The following is a 22,793-nucleotide window of genomic DNA, read 5'->3' on the forward strand; positions in this document are numbered from 1 at the left end:
TATGTACAAAGAGTTTATTCAGCAATCATATAAAATGCAAACTCACATTATGCAAGTAAATAAAAGCTTATCTGTATTAGGCAGTGGGTCAACTTATACCAGCATGGATCCCTGGAGGGTTCTACAGGTATTGCCAATGATCTCCACACAGAAGTAACAGGGTATATACTCTATAAGTCCAGGATGGTAGTGTGACCTGATTAGCATATACAGCAGTAGTGGGGCCTCAGCGCGTTTCGTCTTCATAGACTTCTTCAGGAGGAAAAACAAGTGACCCATTGTAAAGGGCTTGTTTAAATAGTGTATATGGCGGCCATTTTGCGCATGTGCAGTGCGCGGACGTTAACGCGCATGCGCAAGCGCGGGTGCTACAGAATAGAGGATTCAGTAATATATTCTAAAAATACACAGGCCTAAGTCCCTGGACACTAGGGAGGCATGTCCAGTACCTGATATATGTTTACAAGGTCTATGGCCAGTAGCTGTAAAAACGAGTGTGACGGCCATCTTGGATAAGGGCACCCAGCATATATTAATGTTATGCAAAGTTTACGGTGGCCCACTTAGGTAAGGGAGATATATTTTATGCATACATGCAAAATAGAATATTAATACAGTGTTTGGAAATAATAAAATGCAATAAATAATAAATAATACAATGGCAATATAAAACATGACAATTAAAACATGGAATAAACACAAAATACCATGTAAAAACTATGTATAAAAATAATTCATAAAACTGCATTTAGGGGACATATGCTGAAATGTGAGTATGTATTTAGGTGCCATCTTGTGCACCCCAATCAACATAAGTATTTGAACATGTTAAACAGAAATAGCCATCAACCATAAAAGGCCCATAGTTAATAGTAAATTATGTCATAAAAATAGTTTAAAGTGTAATAAGACACATTACTATAAAAAAGGTGCAATTTCATAACCTTCATTGAGACCAGAAGGGGTGAGGATGTTCAGCTGGAAGATCCAAAACATCTCCCTTTTGGAGAGTTTGGACTGGAGATCCCCACCCTGACGTCCCAGGCACACGTTCTCTATACCCTTAAACGTGAGGTGGTTTGGATCAGAATTATGTTTTTTATTGAAATGTCTGGAGACAGAGTGGGATTCTACTTTGTTTTTAATATTCCGGATGTGCTCCTGAAGTTTTAATGGTCTTTTTGTTTTGCCTATGTATTTAAGACCACAGGAACATTCTAGTAGATATATAACGGAAGATGTTTGGCAATTCATAAATTCTTCCGTTATATATCTACTAGATAAAGAGTCCTTGTGACTTGAAACGCGTTGGGTGAAAGAGAGGCACTTAACAGTAAGACGGTGGAGTTAACGCTGCACATTTTTTGAGAACTTACTGGACTCGGGTAATACCCACGTTGTCGCTGTACATGCTGTATTGATTTTATTTCTGGTACGCTTATTTAGCTACCCTTTTATACTCATTTATACAAATAAAACAGTATTATGCTATGATATTCCTTTTTTTATTGTGATTGCATCGCTGGAGAAAAGTATGGAGGATATGACCATATCTCCATTGGATGTTATCAGAAGTGCTGTGGTACAAGACACGTGTTTGTAAGCCTAATACCTTTGGGCATTTCCTCACGTGGTGTGAACGATTTGGCCTATCTAGACACTCCATAAAGGGACACAGACCCCAGGGTTTTTTATATGCTTCACCTGTCTGTACTATACTGCTCTATGTTTCCTCCATGTTTTGTGTTACAGTGATTCGCCATATGATACTGGCATTCATTTATTTGTGACCCAATCAGCGTCAAAAGGTATACTATCTATGTATTATATGTGATTTTGTTAAGAAGTTGGTGACTTCTTTTTGTAGACCTTAGGCATCGTTTGGGATTCAGCATTAGCGCCCATTCTTGATATAATTTGCTTCTACTATTAATAGGAGTCTTATGGCATTTATAGAATTTATTAAAGAAGGCACTAACAAGAAGATCTTTGGAACACAACACCTCTCTATTCCCCTGCTATCTGAATACATCAAAAGTGTAAGTACACTACTTCATTGTCTAATCGGAACTCTAAACAGAACTCTGCATCTTTAAAGGATATATCTAATAGTGGAATGAACTATTAAGTAATAGAACTTTCTCTTGCAGTCTTTGTTTTATTATATTTTGTTTGATCTAAGTGTATGCGCCAATACTTATTCTATGTTTCTATTTTGTATAGTTATTTGTAATGATAAATACTTTATTGTAAATTTAAAAATGAATCAAATTTCCCTTTCTTTCCCCTGATCCCTGCTAATAAATTGTGTCCATTTAAACATGTTAATCCTTTCTTGCCCTGGTTGGGGGTCTCTCTGCATTTGGGAATGGTGACATCCTCTCCATAAAAAAAGACACAGTCACCATTTTCCATCGCCCTAACAGAGAATCACAGTGGAATGCAGGGCCGGACTGGGACTAAAAATCAGCCCTGGCATTTAAAGCACACAGGCCCACGTGTTGTGGGCTCCATGCACTATATTGTTGCACACTGATGCTGGCGCAGTACAACATGATGTAGTATGAGTGTGTGTGTGTGGGGGGGGGGTATTTATTTCTCCTAATGACCCTCAACATTACATTATTAGCACCCCAATTACATCAATAAACACCATGACAATACATTATTAGTACCCAAATTACAGCAATAAATAACCCCCCACACACACTCATACTACATCAATCATCCCCACATTACAGCAACCGGTATCACCCCACACATTACAGCAACCGGCATCACCCCCCACATTACAGCAACCGGCATCACCCCCCACATTACAGCGTCCAGCATTACCCCCACATTACAGCAACTGGCATCACCCCCCACATTACATCAACCGGCATCACTCCCCACATTACAGCAACCGGCATCACCCCCCACATTACAGCAACCGGCATCACCCCCACATTATAGCAATACCCTCTCCTACTTATTAGCAATACTAGCACCAAACACACTACAACACTGCCATCAGCACACCCCCCCATACTACAGCAATACCACCAATTATACAGACGCCACTGTAGGAAACAATGTTTTGCTTTTTTCAAATCTCCCACAAAATAGCAACAACGAACAGAGTACTTACACACATAGGTAACAGGTACCCTTTTCCCTCAATTAAATAGTAATGGCAGAATTTTCATGAATCATTCCACATGAAATAAAACTAACATATATCTAAAAAAAACATAACTATTGAATGATCAGTTGAATCCACACGGCCGCATTAAAAGTATTTCCATCTACAGCAAAATGACAGAGAAAAATATTTTTGTTTTACTACAGTAATTGGATATGCGTCTTTTCTATTCATTTTAAATAACACAGTATATAAATTAAGGGGGATAGAGGAGGTGGGTGAGAAATAATTGGATGTGATCCATCAGTTTGATTAGATAGGAAACATTTAGATTATTTACCTGGAGGCGTCTACCCCCTTGACTCACAGGCAGGGCTGACAAGAGGAATTTTGGGCCCCGATACAGCAACTTCTTTGGGCTCCCATCATATTCAACAATGAAAGACTTGCCTTTGGCAGAAGTTCATATGATGCCACACCGTAGTGTGCCCAGTTCATATTATGCCACATCGTAGTGCCCCAAGGTCATATTATGCCACATAGTATTACCCTCAATTCATATTTGGTCATGCAGAAGTGCCCACAAATCATATTATGGCATAGTAGTGCCCCCAAATCATTAGTAAAGCTCAGATAAAAACTCATTCACAAATAAAAATTGCTACAGCATATCAGATACTGAGTGCGAGTCCCAAGAGCAGCTTAATACATCATTTACAATGCAAACAAAAATAGATATATTGACACAATTACAGATAAAATTTATGACAAGCAATGTTTTTTCCTCTTAATTAAAAATCTCTGTACAGATAAATATGCAAAAAACATTACAGCGCAATAATGAGCAATACATAGTGTTAAACATTATTGGATACGCTGTAGTGTCCCCAGTTCAAGAAAGGATGGTTAAAAACATATTGCACACGAGAAAATATATGAACTTACCTGATTATGGCATCCTGTGTTCTGTTCTCCTAGTGGGCGCGCTGGGCGAGGAGGGATCAGCAGCTGTCAGCTCACACAGGCAGTCGGGAGCAGGAATAGAGGGCAGTGGTCGAAGCAGAAATTTAGGAGTGGGGGTATAGAAAATATAAGTGAATGGAGTATGAAGGCTTGATTTTTTATTTTTTTTAACACTTGTCCCCTCTGTGCATTTCCATTCTTCATTACTACTTGTGTTTTATGATGGCTGCATCCCTGACATTCCCATTCTTAAGATGTCTCTCTCTTTACACTTTCTTTTACCTATGCCCCTGCACCATCTTCTCCTTTGTCCCTCTCACTTAACCCCCTGCACCACCTTCTCCGCTGGCTCTCACACATCTTCCTGTACCACCTACTCCCCTGGCTCTCTCACACGTCTTCCTGCACCCTCTACCCCCCGGCTCTCTCACTCCTCTTCCTGCACCCCCTACCACCCTGGCTCTCTCACCCCCTTCGGCTCTCTCACCTCCTTTCCCAGCACCCCTTCGGCTCTCTCACCCCCTCTCCCAGCACCCCCTGGCTCTCACCCTTTTTCCCAGCACCCCCTTCCGCTCTCTCACCCCCTCTCCCAGCACCCCCTTCAGCTCTCTCACCCCCTCTCCCAGCACCCCCTTCAGCTCTCTCACCCCCTTTCCCAGCACCCCCTTCCGCTCTCTCACCCCCTTCGGCTCTCACACCCCCTCTCCCAGCACCCCCTGGCTCTCACCCCCTTTCCCAGCACCCCCTTCGGCTCTCTCACCCCCTTTCCCAGCACCCCCTTCGGCTCTCTCACCTCCTTTCCCAGCACCCCCTTCGGCTCTCTCACCCCCTCTCCCAGCACCCCCTGGCTCTCATCCCCTTTCCCAGCACCCCCTCCAGCTCTCTCACCCCCTCTCCAAGCACCCCCTAGCTCTCACCCCCTTTCCCAGCACCCCCTGGCTCTCACCCCCTTTCCCAGCACTCCCTGGCTCTCACCCCCTTTCCCAGCACTCCCTGGCTCTCACCACCTGAAAATTGCGGGCACCCCCGCCCGAAAATCGCGGCACCCCCGCGACCCCCCCCCCCTGAAAATCGCGGGCACCCCCGCCCAAAAATCGCGGCACCCCCGCGACCCCCCCCCCCAGAAAATCGCGGGCACCCCCGCCCGAAAATCGCGGCACCCCCCCCGAAAATCGCGGCACCCCCGCGACCCCCCCCCACCCCGAGAATCGCGGCAACACCCCCCCCCCCCCCCCCCCGGTCTTCAGTAAAAAAAAAAAAAAATTAAAAAAGACAGGAAACTCACCAGTGTAACTGGCTGCACAGCATAACGGGGGAGGGAGCTGGGGAGCGCGCAGCAGAGGTGGCTGGTTCCTCCAGCCACCAAGAAGACAGGGGGAGTTGGGCCGGCCCATATAGCCATCGGCCCTTCTGGCATTTGCCAGAAGTGCCAGATGGCCAGTCCGGCCCTGGTGGAATGTATTTTGTTTACTGCAAATGTAGATGTCACGGAGCCTAGGATTCTCGGACCTTGATCTGCCAAGATTGATGCTACTCTTGCCAGCTGGTGTTCTCCAGGGACCCTCTCAAGAAGGGATGTGTTTAGCTGCTTCCACTACGCAGGTCACGGCCCTCTACGGAGTACTTGGCAAGATTAGCAGGGAACAGGCAACAGGATTTGTGAACAGCTGGGGGTAAGCACTTGGACAGTCTGCGGCCTGCAGAGTATTACCACTGGAATAGTGATGATGTGAGCGATAATCTGCAGGCTGCAGAGTATTACCACTGGAATGGTGAAGATGAGAGCAATGATTTGCGGGTTGCAGAGTATTACCACTGGAATGGTGAAGATAAGAGCGATAATCTGCGGGCTGCAGAGTATTACCACTGGAATGGAGGAGATGAGGACGATGATCTGCGGGCTGCAGAGTTTTACCACTGAAATGGTAGGGATGGAAGACACACAACCTACTCAGATCAGGTAGACCTAAAGAACAGGCACTGAGTGAAGAGGGGAGGTGTCTTAAATAATAGGAGTCCTAATTGAAGGCCAATAGGAAGTCAGGCAAAGTTTTAAAGAGCAATCGGCTCTGCGCATGCGCAGACCTGTAACTAAGATGGTGCCCTGACGAAGTGGAGAGAGGACGCCTGCGGTCGGGTAGGTGAGCCGGGTCTCAGTTTAGCAATACCGAAGACCCGACGTATGACAGGTGCAACACATACTGTATCTATTTTTGTACTCACACATGAATCATTAATTTTACTTTGCAGATCATAAAATGCATCAAACTGTATGAAAATAAAAATGTCATCCAACACAGAACAAGAGTATTGTATTGTATCAGCAAATGCTAATAGTGTGATATATGTTATGGGTGACATATGATGGATTTGAGGGAAGATGCTACACACAGTAAGGTGTATAAGTATGCCTAGTATTGTGGTTACTGTTTTGTTTTGTTTTGTTTTAATATGTTTGCTGTTTGTCATAAATGTATGCTAGAGGAATTCCAGTTGAGATACTCAGAGACCTTATTATTTTCTTGGTGAAACTTCTGTAGACTGCATACATTAATAAAGCTGCAAAGACTTAAGCTAAATTGATAAAACAAAATAAAAGCATTCCTAACCAATCAATAACTTTGACTAAGATTACATCAAACCCACAAATCTACTGCAACATTCTATAACTGGAAGTGCTTAATGAAATATATCTAGGCACTCAAATAGTTTCTAATTAGTTGAGTCTTATTAAAACTAAATACAGTGACAGCACTTTAAAGATAAAATTAAACTATCTCACTTCTTGCCAGCTTTTGCAAAAGCAAGGGATATAGATTTTAATATAGATTAGGGATGTGCACCGGCCACTTTTGGTGTTTTGGGTTTTGGGTTCTGATTAGCTTGATTTTTGAGGTTCTGATATGTTTTGCCAAAACACCTGACGAAAGGTTTTGGTTCTGATTTTGGGTTTTGGGTTCTGATTTATTTTTAAAAAAGCATAAAAAGTGCTAAAACCAATTTTTTTGTTTGTTTTTCACTCCTACGCTATTATCAACCTCAATAACATTCAATAACAATCATTTCCACTAATTTCCAGTCTATTCTGAACACCTCACACCTCACAATATTGATTTTAGGCCAAAAGGTTGCACCGAGGTAGCTGGATGTCTAAGCTAAGCGACACAAGTGGGCGGCACAAACACGTGGGCCATCTAGTAGTGGCACTGCAGTGCACTGCAGGCTTGAATGGCCTTTTGCTGCTCCTCCATCCTCTGCAGCATATAGAGGGTGGAGTTCTAGCGCGTCACCACCTCTTGTTTTCGTTGATGACAGGGCATTTTCATTCTTTTTTTATTTGCAAGTAACATTGAACATAGTTTTATATCTGATACTAATATTTCTGGACTGCAAGAAGAGTGAACGTATTTTAATTGAGCAGTACTAATATTTATGGACTGCAACAACAGTGAACGTAGGTAAATGTAGCAGTACTAATATTTCTGGACTGCAACAACAGTGAACGTAAGTAAATTGAGCAGTAATAATATTTCTGGACTGCAACAACAGTGAACGTATTTTAATTTAGCAGTAATAATATTTCTGGACTGCAAGAAGAGTGAACGTATTTTAATTGACCAGTACTAATATTTCTGGACTGCAACAATAGTGAACGTAGGTAAATGTAGCAGTACTAATATTTCTGGACTGCAACAACAGTGAACGTAAGTAAATTGAGCAGTAATAATATTTCTGGACTTAAAGAAGAGTGAATGTATTTTAATTGACCAGTACTAATATTTCTGGATTGCAACAACAGTGAACATAGGTATTGCAGTACTAATATTTCTGGACTGCAACAATATATTGCTCTAAAAAATTTTTTATACTTTTTAAATAATTTTTTTATATTTTTTTGTAATTATTTTTGTATAATTTTTATTTTATTTTTTGTAAAACATTTTATGATTTTTTAATATTTTTAAAATAACTATGGACTTAGCAGAACAAAGCACAGGACAAAAGCACCACTGGACTCAGCAGGACAGAGCAATGGCCAAAGCACCACTGGACTCAGCAGGACAGAGCACAGGGCAAAAGCACCACTGGACTCAGCAGGACAGAGCACAGGACAAAAGCACCACTGGACCCAGCAGGACAGAGCACTGGCCAAAGCACCACTGGACTCAGCAGCACAGAGCACAGGACAAAAGCACCACTCAATAGGACAGAGCAAAGGAGAAACTAACTAACTAACCACTGGACATAGGAGCACCACTACACTATCTACAACCTCCCTCTTCCCTGATCTCAGCCCGAATGAAGATGGCGGCCGCAAGCGGCGAATTTATGTAATCCGACTCTCGCGATATCCGACGCGAGACGTGGACGTCAGAGCCTCATTTTCATTTTTTGCCCGCCGGAAATATCCGAACAGTACTCGGATCCCGTTCGGATCCGCACTGTTCGGGTGGGCTAGGATTAGCAGAATCCGAGCCCGCTCATCCCTAATATAGATATCTACTATATAAATGCCTAGTGGCGGGTGTGAAAAAAAAAAAAACAAGCTGCAGCGCCACCTGCTGAGCAGAGTTATACACTGACCAATATATTTCTTGAAGGAGAAGTGACAGTTGAGAGTGGTTGGTGGTTGCCGGGGGTGACAGTGGGGAGTTTTTAACACCTTAAGTAGCTTGATGAAGGATGTGGCGATGAAGATGAAGGATGAAGTGATGGAAAAAAATGATGAGGGCGCTTGCGTCGGGAAGAAACGCTCTTCCCCTGAGGAGGCCTGGGCTAGGCCCAAATGCATGACAAGAACCTTTTTAACACCTTAAGTAGCTTAATTTGACTAGAATGCATGAGTATCATGCACGGGTTAACTTGTATGTATATAATCTGCTAATTATAAATGTGGCAGAATATTTCGAAGTGGAGTTCCAGGGTGCAAATATATGCGGAGATATGAGATGGTACTGGGTAATGGTGAGAGTTGGATCAATCTAATTAAATGTAAATTTTATTCACAATATGTCAAAAAACAAAACAAATAGACAACCCCAGTGGTATCACAGCTTATTTTGCCTTTAACTTTGTAGTTATCCAAGAGAAAGGATATCGAGAGCGCAAAAACTGTAAGCCAATAGTTAAAATAGTAAACAATTGGATTTATTAAATTATAAAATCACATATAATCATAAATAATTGAATAAACAATTACACACAATCAATAAAAATATTGACCAGCAAAAAATATATTTGGGACTGACAATATCTCAATCCAACTCTCTTAATGAGCTTAGCACATGAAAAAAAATCTCTCCTAAAGTGGATTCGCAGAAGGTATAGTGATTAGTTGGTAAATTAGTTCACATGGAGGTTGAGACCCTTAAATAAGCACAGCTACGTGTGAAAAATAATTATCATAACATAAGGCTCAGTTCTAGAGGATAAGTATGTCAGAAAATACAGATGGTAACAAGCAAATTCCTTCAAACCGCAGATGTTAGGGTCCACTGGTTAGTGAGATAACTCACATATAAATCGAAATGTTCAAATAAGCACAGCTTCGTGTGCAGATCACCCAATTGAGCACAAAAAACCCCCTCAGTGAGAGGAAGACTATAGCCTTAAAAATGTAAGGTACTTAGCATTGGTCTCCGAAGAATGGTTAAGATGTTGAAAGTCCAGCCTCCAGACGATAATAAATGAAAGTCTTCACCATTAGAACCACAAAGAGGCTCTTCAACCCCGGGGTATAGGAATCAATCAACTGTAATAATCTAGGGATGTGCACCGGCGACTTTTGGTGTCTCGTGTTTTGTGTTTTGGATTCCGATTTTCACGATGTTTTGGGTTCGGATTTGTTTCGCAAAACACCTGCCGAAAGGTTTTGGTTAGGATTTAAGGTTTTGGATTCGGATTTTTTTTGAAAAAAGCAAAAAAAGTTCAAAAATCAAGTTTTTGGGCTTATTTTTACTCCTACGCTATTATTAACCTCAATAACATTCAATAACAAGCATTTCCACTAATTTACAGTGTATTCTGAACACCTCACAATATAGTTATTAGTCCAAAATGTTGCAACGAGGTATCTTTCTGGACTGCGTAGTGGAGTGGTCCCCACAATATAATAAGAAAACCATCAACTGGTCTTAATCGCACCAAAAAATGTACCATGACTGCGCAGAGGAGTGGGTCACCACAATATAAATTAAAAACCCTGAACTTGTATGATTCGCACCAATAAATGTATCTGGACTGCGTAGAGGAGTGGTCACCACAATATATATAATAAGAAAACCATCAACTGGTATGAATCGCACCGAATAATGTACCTGGACTGCGTAGAGGAGTGGGTCACCACAATATAAATTAAAAACCCTGAACTTGTATGATTCGCAGCAATAAATGTATCTGGACTGCGTAGAGGAGTGGGTCACCACAATATATATAATAAGAAAACCATCAACTGGTATGAATCGCACCGAATAATGTACCTGGACTGCGTAGAGGAGTGGTCTGGTCACCACAATATAATTAATAAAAAACCCTCCACGGCTCTGAATTTCCCAAAAAAAAATTCTGGACTGTGTAGTGGGGTGGCCCCGATACTAAATTTGAAACCGGGGCCACAATATAATAAATAGTTACACCCTCAACTGGTCAGAATTCCACCAAACAAGTATCTGGACTGCGTAGTGGGTAGGCCCCGGTACTAAATTGGATACCGGGGCCACAATACCTCCTCCAAGTTCCAAGTGTAGTGTTTATAACATATTAACACTACACTAATTCTAGCACGTCAAACCCTCTTGTTTAAAATAATGACAGGGCATTTAAGTTTTGATTAAATTTTTTGAATTTGTTGACATTTTCTAATTTTCTTTTACTTTTTGAACATGGCAAACGACTGTTGAATGGTCACATAATGCCAAAAAAATAGTTGCAAGATGGATTTGTCCTTGGGCCCTCCCACCCACCCTTATGTTGTTAAAATAGGACATGCACACTTTAACAAACCAATAATTTCAGCGACAGGGCCTACCAAACAACTGTGGCTGAAATGATTGGTTTGTTTGGGCCCCCACACCAAAATAATAATTCATCTCTCCCTGTACAACTACAAACTAAACAGGCTCTACTGAGGAAAGATGTCGTCCTCATCCTCAACCTCTAATTCCTCTCCCCCTACAGTGTGTACTTCCTCCTCCTCACACATTATCAATTCGTCCCCGCTGGACTCCACAACCACAGGTCCCTCTGTACTATCTGGAGGGCAGTGCTGTACTTCATTGAGGAATTGATTATTCATTTTTATAAACATCATTTTTTCAACGTTGTGAGGAAGCAACCTCCTTCGCCGCTCACTGACCAGGTTCCCCGCTGCACTAAAAACTCTTTCCGAGCACACACTGGAGGGGGGACAACTCAGTTAAAAAATAGAGCCAGTTTGTACAGGGGCTTCCAAACTGCCTTTTGGAGTTCTACCACGTCACTACCTCTAGTTAATTTAGATTGCAAGGCTTGTAAATATAAATACTTTGAAGATAAAAAAAGCAGGTTGCACAGACTGTGGAGCTAGGAAGTGAAATTAAATGGACCACGTTACTTTGGTGGCTATCTATGCCCCCCCCCCCCCCTGCCCTACACTTGTAGTTGAATATAAATAAAGCAGCCTGCATAGACTGTAGAACTAGAAATTCAAATATACAAAGAAATGGACAAAGGCAGTTTGGTATCTGTCTGCATCAGATCCCCTCTCCACTAGGAGTAAAATAGAAAACTATTCAGCCGTTATATAATCTAGAATATAAATAGAAATTGAGAAAGGCAATTTGGTATCTGTCTGCATCATAATCATCAACATCCTCCTCAGCGCCAGCTACATCAATATCCTCCTCCCGATGTACAACATTCACACCTTCATTAGCCAAATCTGTAACTGGACTGTGGGTGATCCTTCCAGCATATGCAGAGGGCGTGCTGCAAATGCTGGATGGAGTCACCTCTTCCCGTACAGTGATGGGAAGGTCAGGGTTCACAACCAACAACACCCTTGGACTCGCCTTGGGGATTTGTGATAATTTCTCTTTAGAAGGCAGAGTTGTTTGCTGTTTTGTTGCTGACAGCATAACTCTCTTCAATTTTTTGGAGGGGGGGGAGGAGGAGGAGGGATAAGATCCGTGTTTAGAAGGCAGAGTTCTTTGCTGTTTTGTTGTTGTTGCTGACAGCATAACTCTCTTAAATTTTTTGTAGGGGGGGAGGAGGAGGGCTTAGATCCTTGGGTGAAGCTGGACTACTAGTCATGAACACGGGCCAGGTCCTAAGCCGTTCCTTGCCACTATGTGTCGTAAATGGCATATTGCCGACTTGACGTTTCTCCTCAGATGATTTTAAGTTTCTCTTTTTGCTATTTTTTGAGAACTTGGGCTTTTTGGATTTTACATGCCCTGTACTAGGAGATTGGGCATCGGGCTTGCCAGACGACGTTGATGGCATTTCATCCTGTATGTCATGACTAGTGGCAGCAGCTTCAGCATTAGGAGGAAGTGGGTCTTGATCTTTCCCTACTTTATCCTCCAAATTTTGGTTTTCCATTATATGTAGCACAAGAGAGCGTACCCCTAAGCCACACACACTCGGCAAAGCCTTTAAAAATTATATGCGGCACAGGAGAGTAGCACTGGACTTATACTGCTGAATCAGTGAACTTTGTAATATCAGTACCACTGGACTTATACACTGCTGAATCAGTGAACTTTGTAATAGCAGTACCACTGGACTTATACTGCTGAATCAGTGAACTTTGTAATAGCAGTACCACTGGACTTATACTGCTGAATCAGTGAACTTTGTAATAGCAGTACCACTGGACTTATACTGCTGAATCAGTGAACTTTGTAATAGCAGTACCACTGGACTTATACTGCTGAATCAGTGAACTTTGTAATAGCAGTACCACTGGACTTATACACTGCTGAATCAGTGAACTTTGTAATAGCAGTACCACTGGACTTATACTGCTGAATCAGTGAACTTTGTAATAGCAGTACCACTGGATTTATACTGCTGAATCAGTGAACTTTGTAATAGCAGTACCACTGGACTTATACTGCTGAATCAGTGAACTTTGTAATAGCAGTACCACTGGACTTATACTGCTGAATCAGTGAAATTTGTAATAGCAGTACCACTGGACTTATACTGCTGAATCAGTGAACTTTGTAATAGCAGTACCACTGGACTTATACTGCTGAATCAGTGAACTTTGTAATAGCAGTACCACTGGACTTATACACTGCTGAATCAGTGAACTTTGTGATAGCAGTACCACTGGACTTATACACTGCTGAATCAGTGAACTTTGTAATAGCAGTACCACTGGACTTATACACTGCTGAATCAGTGAACTTTGTAATAGCAGTACCACTGGACTTATATACTGCTGAATCAGTGAACTTTGTAATAGCAGTACCACTGGACTTATACTGCTGAATCAGTGAACTTTGTAATATATCAGTACAACTGGACTTATACTGCTGAATCAGTGAACTTTGTAATAGCAGTACCACTGGACTTATACTGCTGAATCAGTGAACTTGATAATATAATATTGCAGTACCAATGGGCTTATACTGCAGAATTGGTTTTGCAAGTTTTGTTGTAATTAATTTTTTTTTAAATAATTTTTTTGTATTTGTTTTTTAATTTTTATAACTTTTTTTAAATTTTTTAAACACTTGGGAATAATGGGGAAATAACTATGCCCTTAGAAGGACAGCGCACAGGACACAGCACCACTGGACTGAACAGGACACAGCACAGGACCCAGCAGCACCACTGAACTCAAAATTGACAGAGCACAGCACACAGCACCACTGGACTGATACTGCAGAATGTGGGAACTTTGTAATATTGCAGCAGTACCACTGGACTTTTACTGCTGAATGTGTGAACTTGGTAATATTGCAGTACCAATGGGCTTATACTGCAGGATTGTTTTTTCAAATTTTGTTGTAATTAATTTTTTTTTAAATAATTTTTTTGTATTTTTTTAAAATTTTTATAACTTTTTTTACATTTTTTAAACACTTGGGAATAATGGGGAAATAACTATGCCCTTAGAAGGACAGAGCACAGGACACAGCACCACTGGACTGAAAAGGACACAGCACAGGACCCAGCAGCACCACTGAACTCAAAATTGACAGAGCACAGCACACAGCACCACTGGACTGATACTGCAGAACACAGCACAGCACAGCACAGAACTAAACAGCACAGCACAGAACTAAACAGCACAGCACGAGATCTACCAGGACAGAGGACCACCCAACACACCCTCCCTCTACCCTGATCAATGCCCGAGTGAAGATGGCAGCGACTAGTGGGGAATTTATAGGTTCCGAGTATTGCGAGATCCGACAGCGGGATTATGACTCCGAGCCTTGGTTTCAAGTTTTCATTTGGCGCCAATACCCGGATCTGTCTCGGATCCGACTCGGATCGGCAACGTTCGGGTGGGCTCGGATTCAGGAAATCCGAGTGCGCTCATCTCTATAATAATCACCAACTGGAATCCAGCATAAGCCTGACACGTTTCTCGGCACTCTGGCCGTTTCATCAGAGGTATAGTTAACAGAGCAAAACAATCCACTATACATAGTCTGTGCTCGCGATCACATGGAGATTGTAAACCAATCCATTGTCAGTGACCACGTGATACAGATGATCCAATAGTAAGAGGTTCCCATTCATAAAAATACAAGCAGCTTTACATATAACTAGTAAACAAGCTGTAGTGATTACAATCAAAGCTGGTAGCTCCGCTGTTATAGTTACATCCTAAGTTGGTTCAGCAATTATGTTAGTATTCGCCATCAATGAACACTCTCAAAGGAGCCTTGGTCAGATATAGATGAAAATGAATATCAACAGCTATAAATAATAGAACAACAAAAGCTAAAAACAAAAAACAAAAATAATAATACTAATAATAATAATTGGCTCAGACTTCTCAACTGCAACAATATAGACTACATACCAATATGAAGTTCTTACTTAATACAGCAAAAAAATCACAACTACAACATACTGGAGTCAAATAGAGTTAGTTATTCTAATCTAGCAATAACAATTTTCATAATTATAAGCAGAATATTAAGTTGAAACATAAAAATATAACACAAGAATAAACATTCAGCAAATATTATTTAACTCTATAGTGTCATTCAAGCCCTGAGGTATCAACGTTATCAACTTAAAAATCCAGTAAGCTTCCCGCTTACACAACAAATGAAACCTGTCCCCCCCCCCTCTTACGGTTTTAGCAACCTGTTCGATCGCCCTAAATTTAAGACCTGTCAAACGGCCCTCTTGACATTATGAAACATGATTAGAGAGACGGTGAGTTCTAATACTTTTCAATATATTGCGACAGTGCTCCTGGAAGCGTACACCAACCGATCTCGTGGTACGGCCTACGTACTGGATGCCGCACCCGCAGTTGATCACATAAACCACAAAGGTGGATTGGCAGTCCAAGGACCTCTTAATTGAGAACTTCTCACCAGATACAAAAGATAAAAAAATCTATACATTGATGATCAGCATATGCACATGAACCACATTTAAGCCTGCAACATTTGTAAAAACCTTCTTTTCTACTTAACCAACTTCCTGACTTACATAATGTAGCAGGGAGCAGGCTGGAAGTTGAAACATCATTCCTAAAAATACTAGGGGCTAGTTGTTCCTTCAAATTCTTACACCTCCTAAATATTGTGATATTATTATTTCTTTTGATGAGAGGACCAATATATTGATCAAGTTCCAATAATGCAGCATTCTTTCTCACAATAGACTTAATGTCTCCCGCAAGACTATTAAACTTGGTTATAAAGACCAACGAACTATCAGTGACTTTACATTTACTAGAAGGCACAAATAAACTCGGTCTATTACGTTCTTCAATATCATCAAGAGCCCTATCAAGAATAAAATTAGGATAGCCCTAAATGAGCTGTAAAGTTTTGCAGAATGAATTTTGAAATCATTGATATCTGAACAGTTTCTCTTAATCCGGAGGAACTGACCCTTAGGTATATTAACCTGCCAGGGTTTATAGTGGCTACTTCTATAATGAAGGAAATTGAACGTGTTGACTTCTTTAGACAAATTCTCTGTCACGATTTGTCCCTAAGCTATTTTCATGGTGATGTCTAAAAATTTAATAGTCAATTGATGATAATTACTGGTAAATTTGATACCAAAAGTGTTAGAATTAAAATTTTATTATTAGAAAATCGAATAAATTGTAGATTTTATTCACAATATATCAAAAAACAAAACAAATAGACAACCCCATTGGAGTCACAGCTTATTTTGCCTTTAACTTTGTAGTTATCCCCTGTAACATTTGAATGAAAATGGGAAATGGATTGTGTCCTGGTTTGTCTAGTGATTCTGCTTGTCTGGCATCTATTGCAAATATAGAACCCATCGCTGTTCTCTTTGAGCCAGGGTTCTATTTTAGTATTGGTGTGGAAATGATTGGGAAAGTAGCATTTTACTAATTTTGTGTTGAGGGATTTAGATTTTCTGCAAATTATTTTAGGTTTGTCTGGTAGGATTTCTTTCAACGAATTATCCCACAATAATATTATTGATAGAAATCATTATGGGTTCTGAATGCCTGGTGGGCACAATTGAATTGTTTCTATGTATTAGTACCTCTCTCTTCAGTTTCAACAAAGAGGACACAATCTCATTTTATTTATGTTTAGTCGTGACATCCCATTACAACTAGCGGTATGCTGAACACCCTTCGGTGTTTTAGTCATTAGAACACAACAGCCCACCATACATTATACTTCATGTCTGGTTAGGAGTGTGATCATTTGTATACATGTGGATTCACAGACCAAGATGATGCACATGTTTATTATTAGAGCCATGTTCTCTTCAATTATTTCTTATTGATTTATTTCTTGCTTTATATGCATTTATTTCTGTCACTATATACCGGCATTATCAGCTAAGGATAATTTCAATTGAGAAACTCTTTAGTGAAATTCCTTCCAGAGGCCATGGGGAGCTCCCCCCACCACATTGAACAACACTAATTTCCTCCCAATCAATCACACCTGCTATTCATTACTCCTTTATATATACCGGCGAGGATGGCCAGAAGCACACATTTATCTCTTAGGAAACCCACAATTGTGAGGCAAAACGCGTTGAATTAGCATTACCATTGAAGTTGTTACTGCACGATTTTGATCCTTTAATATCTGCTCCAGGCATCACATATACTAAGCTGTATGTTTGTATACATCTGCAATTATAAGCTATTTGTTCTAGCCAGAACTTTATGCTCATGCACCACGAGTGTACAAATGTTTTGTTTTTTTTATATATTGTGAATAAAATCTATATTTTGATTAGATTGAACTCTCATCATTACCCAGTATCATCTCACATCTCCACATATATTTGTGCCCTCTTTTTTCCTTTCCGGGGGGAGTGGACCTCCTACTGTCTTCACTAGGTTCCATACAGCGGCTGTACATACATCTTGTAGAACTGTCTGAGTTCAAATCAAATCCAGAGGCTGGAGAACTGTGAGGACATGACTTTACTGTGTGGTATATACTGAGAACTGAAAATGGCTGCCAGATATTTCCTGTCAGCTAGCACTTCCTGGTCGGCAAGTGGATGGCAATTATGTCACTTCCACCAAACACACGTAGCATACATCTACACATCTTCTAGGTAGCGCGGTATTTCCATTACTTATCCATTATGGCAGAATATTTAGCTAGGACAAAATGGCTCCAAAAATAAATTTAAAATCATTTATAAAAAACAAAACGCACAACTAGTGCTACATCTTTGAGAAGGTCACCTCTGTGACAAAACATGCCAGTTGGTATCTACAAACTCTGCTAGGACCTGGAGAAGATAAACCTGTGAGCTGAAAAAAGTAAAATTTTCTGACAGTGTCCGATTCAAAAGAAGCAACTTGCAAACAACTATATACTATATATTCCTAAAAGCATCGATACTGCCTGCTACGGTTGAGTCTGAAATATTAGGATGGACAGAACAACATAGGGTAATATGAGCTGGCCACTCCCCATCCTCCCCTTCTCCGCTACTACAGCTACAGCTGATTAGACATACTTAAGCCGGTTTCAACACTAAATGCTTTTTACCTTTTCAAAGTATGTTAATGCTATGGACACTGCCTAAATCTTCATCAATAAGTGCCTAAAATGAACAACAATCCTTTATTGATAAAGACACGGACATAATCATGTTTATTAGCCATAAATACATACTAGTTCTACGCAAGGCTATTTAACACTGAATTCGCAGCCAAGAATATCAGTTTTGAGGTTTCAATTAGTAAGTGATTGTTTTCTACATTCTGTTTGCCTTCATGTGTAATGTCTGTATACCAGATATTGTAGAATACTCTCATACATGTGACATGGTTATATTACTTATGCATTTATAATTTTGTTTATAGAGACAACAAACACATTACTTCATGATGGATATGTCCACTTGTAGTGCCATATAATAAGTGTTGCCCCATCATGATAATTATTGCCCCTATTAGCAATCAAATATTATTTCCTCTTAATATGATTATGTATTTATATTCCTAAACTCTAAATAAACAATGACCCTGTTGCTCAATGCTGGGCTCATGTGTGTTCACCATCAAGCACCATTACAAACCTACAAACACCTACAAACAGTGGAGACAACCAATCTGTGGGCTGAAACAAAATTCATCAGAATGCAGCCTACCTGTTAAATTACTTGAAACTAGTGACATTATTGTGGTATGAGGTATATGTTCCTAATTAGTTCATAGGATGAATCCTGACTAAGCACACAAAATGGCTGCCCCCATTATTTGCATCTTGTTGTTAAGTCAATTTTTATTAAAGTTATTCCACACATATAAGCTCAATAATTTTGGTCAATATTCATAGTCCAAAAGTCTGAAAACTCTATTCTGATATATGGAGCATTTCACAAGCTTTGAGTGAAAATTATTGGACTCATTGCTCCAAATAATTAGCAAATTAAGTAAAGAATAGTTCAAATATCTCCAATCTCCATATCATCGAAGACATTCCCAGAACTGAAAAGGGATAAAAATAGGTTCAATAGAGACTTAGGGCTAGATTTACCAAGCTGCGGGTTTGAAAAAGTGGGGATGTTGCCTATAGCAACCAATCAGATTCTAGGTTTCATTTATTTAGTACATTCTACAAAATGACAGCTAGAATCTGATTGGTTGCTATAAGCAACATCCCCACTTTTTCAAACCCGCAGCTTAGTAAATCTAACCCTTAGTATTTGAATAAAGAATATGTGCCTCATGTCCCATAAATGAAATAAATGTTATGACCCGCATCAACATTGTTTTGGGTATGGAAATATATAAAGTATAAAGTTTATTTTTGGTTTACTGTCCTGCAAGTATTTCACTGCATTTTGGCTCTAAACAGAAATAAAGGAAAATCTTATATATAAAAATCATTGGTCTTTTAGTTTGTTAGCCTGTCTGGCTATACATTCGGACACTCCTGCACCAAGTGGGGTGAAACCAATGTGAGGAGGTTCAGCTTGATCCTGGCCAGACTTCAGGGGTTTTAGGGTCCTGGTCAGACCTCCTGTTGATGTATGTTGGGCAGAACTTTGACCCGGGGAGCCTGTTCTGAGCCTTCCAGTAGATGGATTTGGAGATAAACTTCACAGAGTGGTAACATTGGATCCCAGAAGACATACTAGGAGGTTGTGATCCTGGTTGGACCTCCCATTGGTGAATGCTGGGCAGAACTTTGACCCGGAGAGCCTGTTCTCAACTTTCCACTGGATGGATTTGGATGAAAACTTCACAGAGTGGTGGAAATTGATCTGGGATGCCTAGTGGAGTGGTTGGGGTCCCAGTTGGACCTCCCATTGGTGTACACTGGGCAGAACTTTGACACAGGGAGCTTGTTCTGGGCCTTCTACCGGATGGATTTGGATGACATCTTAGCTGCTAAATATTTTTAAAATGTTGACAGTTACATCCAGCTCATTGATAATTTATTAACTTAAAGATTTAAACCTGGGCATTGCCGGGTATTTCAGCTAGTATTTCATAAACTGAGCAATGCTTATAGCAAAATTGCATAAGTGTGGCTCTACAAATTACTAATCATCAGGGCCCCCAGCTGGACATGGCAGACTGGGCACTTATAGAGTCCTGAATACATACTATTGATTCTTTTTTTACTGACAGTGCCTATGGGTAGAAGTAGCAGCTATATTTTGTAATCAAGCAACCTTTTATTTAACTACCACAACAGTCCCATTCATTTATATGGGTAATCTTAAGCTAGGTAGATACTACAGGTTTTTCCCCTGATTATCATGCCAAGCGCTAAGCGGTTGTTAGAACCAATATCACATTATTGTGTACACTCCCACGATCATAATTTATCGCACCAAAGCACATAGTAACGTTTGAATTGATTTTATTACTGGACTAAAATTCACTGTAAATGATGGAACAATTTTGGGCAATTTCTGAAGTGTGCAGATCTCCATAGAGTTTACAGAGTCACAATCTTTTCAGCAGATGGTTATGACAGAAGAAGAGCATGGATCTGAAGGTAAAATCATTTACAATAGTGTAAGTGTGTACACATGAATCAACATGCTTTCAATCTTTGGTAAAATCATTAAAAATATTGCATCAGGAGACATTTTCTGTAGTGTGTACCTATTTGCTTTAGAAGCTGCCATTAACTAGTAAATAGTGAATTGAAACTGTTGTGTGGTGTGACAAGTGACATGGTTTTAATATTAAACCACTGTGTCTTCATTCATTGAAATCAAACTTATTCCACTAGATGGAATCCCTGTGATTTCTGTTTAATGGTAATGCCATATCTTATTTTAACCTTATGTGATGCGCTCCATTTAGCTATTGCGTCCTAAATTTCTACAGTGTATGACTTGGTTGGAATAACAAGTACCCAACCTAAAAATAAAAAAAATATCAGGATATTAAAAGTCACGTGCCCAAATAAGATTCCCAGAATGTTATAAAGCAATGATCTAATACGTGACAGCTCATCTGTCCTTCTTCCATCCCGGCTGGTTGCTAGAAAGCTGGGATGGTACTACCTGCAGCGAGTGTCACTTGCATAGTCTCTTCCATTCTGGCTGGTTGCTAGGCAGCTAGGGATGCTGCTCTACTGATTTGAAAATTGCGATCATGTGATCGTCTCATACCCTGTGGGGAGGAGAAGCGCTTCAAGGGAGCCATCTAATTAGTTTTTTCTACTGGACGTAGCAGGGAAGGCTGAGCCTCTCTGCCTGTTATAACATTTGCTCAAACATTCGTGAGTCTGCTGTGTTGCTATTATTTGTCTGCTGATTACCTGTTGACTGACTTTTGCCTGTCCCTGGAAATTCTCTGTCTGCTGTCCGTTTTCATCCTTGACTTTGTTTCTGGACATGCCTCGCTCGCTGCCCACCCAGACCTTTTGACTTGTCTCCGGTTACCCCTGTTCCCTGTCTGCCTCAACCATTTGCATCATCTCTGATTACTCTATTGTTTTACCACCTGGTGTTCTATTGCTCAGTCCGCCAGTTACTGCCAGTCTATATATATATTCGCTAACTGGTACCTATTATAAATTCTTAGTACTATGAGTTGAAGTTCTTGGGGAATGCAAGAACCTGGGATAATTTTACTCTCTACAGAAAAGATGGATTGTTATAGGTGAAAGTCTCTCATACACCTTGCTGTAAGAATTTATCCATTGGTCAGTGGGAGATGTTACACAGAAGTGGGAGATGATTTCTTATATTTGTAATAAATAATTATCATAATGGAGTGCGATATTCCATATAATAGACAATAAGCAATGATATCAGGACTCACAATTTATACAGATATATTGTTACCATATGTTAGCCCCACTTGTGTATTATTCTGGATGTAACATTGTTCTCAAGATGTAATATATATCTCAAGATTTTCCTGGTAATTCATCCAGTCATCATTAAACCGCTGATTGTACTTTTATCCTGCATCTGTCATCTATTTACCCTTGGTTACTACTATCACTTGCCAGTGTGTTACCTTACTCTCACTCCCCGAGGATCTGTTCCTACAACACCTATTGAACGGATCCAGAGTCCAGAATACCAAACCGTGATACAAACTACTTTTTAAGATTAGTTGTCCTTAAAATTGACAGTCCTCTACATAATTAAATGATACATTCAGATTTTAATGTGTACATTAGAATGTCGACAAAGAAAAAAATGCTTTTAAGGACCATTTACTATCCACAAATTATGGAGCACCACCTCATTTACAGGTTTGACTCATTTTGTACCATGAAAAAATACATAAATATTCTGTTGCAAAAATTGTGTACTTACTACATAAGTGCAGGGGCAGCTATTATGGTCCCTTCAGCTGAAGACTGCCAGTCTTCCCCCATGTATATGTGAGTTTTTCACCCTTGAACGGTACACGGGAGCCCTTTTAAAATTTTGCTATGGGGCCCGCAAATTTCTTGCAAAATCAATGCTTACATGCAGGGGAGGGCTGGCAAACTTTAGCCCAGGGAACAAGACTTGACTCAGCAGCCTATTTTAAATGCCAAAAAATGCAGGTGACCCAGCCCAATGTAGC

The sequence above is a fragment of the Mixophyes fleayi genome, chromosome 1, assembly GCF_038048845.1.
Source record: "Mixophyes fleayi isolate aMixFle1 chromosome 1, aMixFle1.hap1, whole genome shotgun sequence".
NCBI lineage: Eukaryota > Metazoa > Chordata > Amphibia > Anura > Limnodynastidae > Mixophyes > Mixophyes fleayi.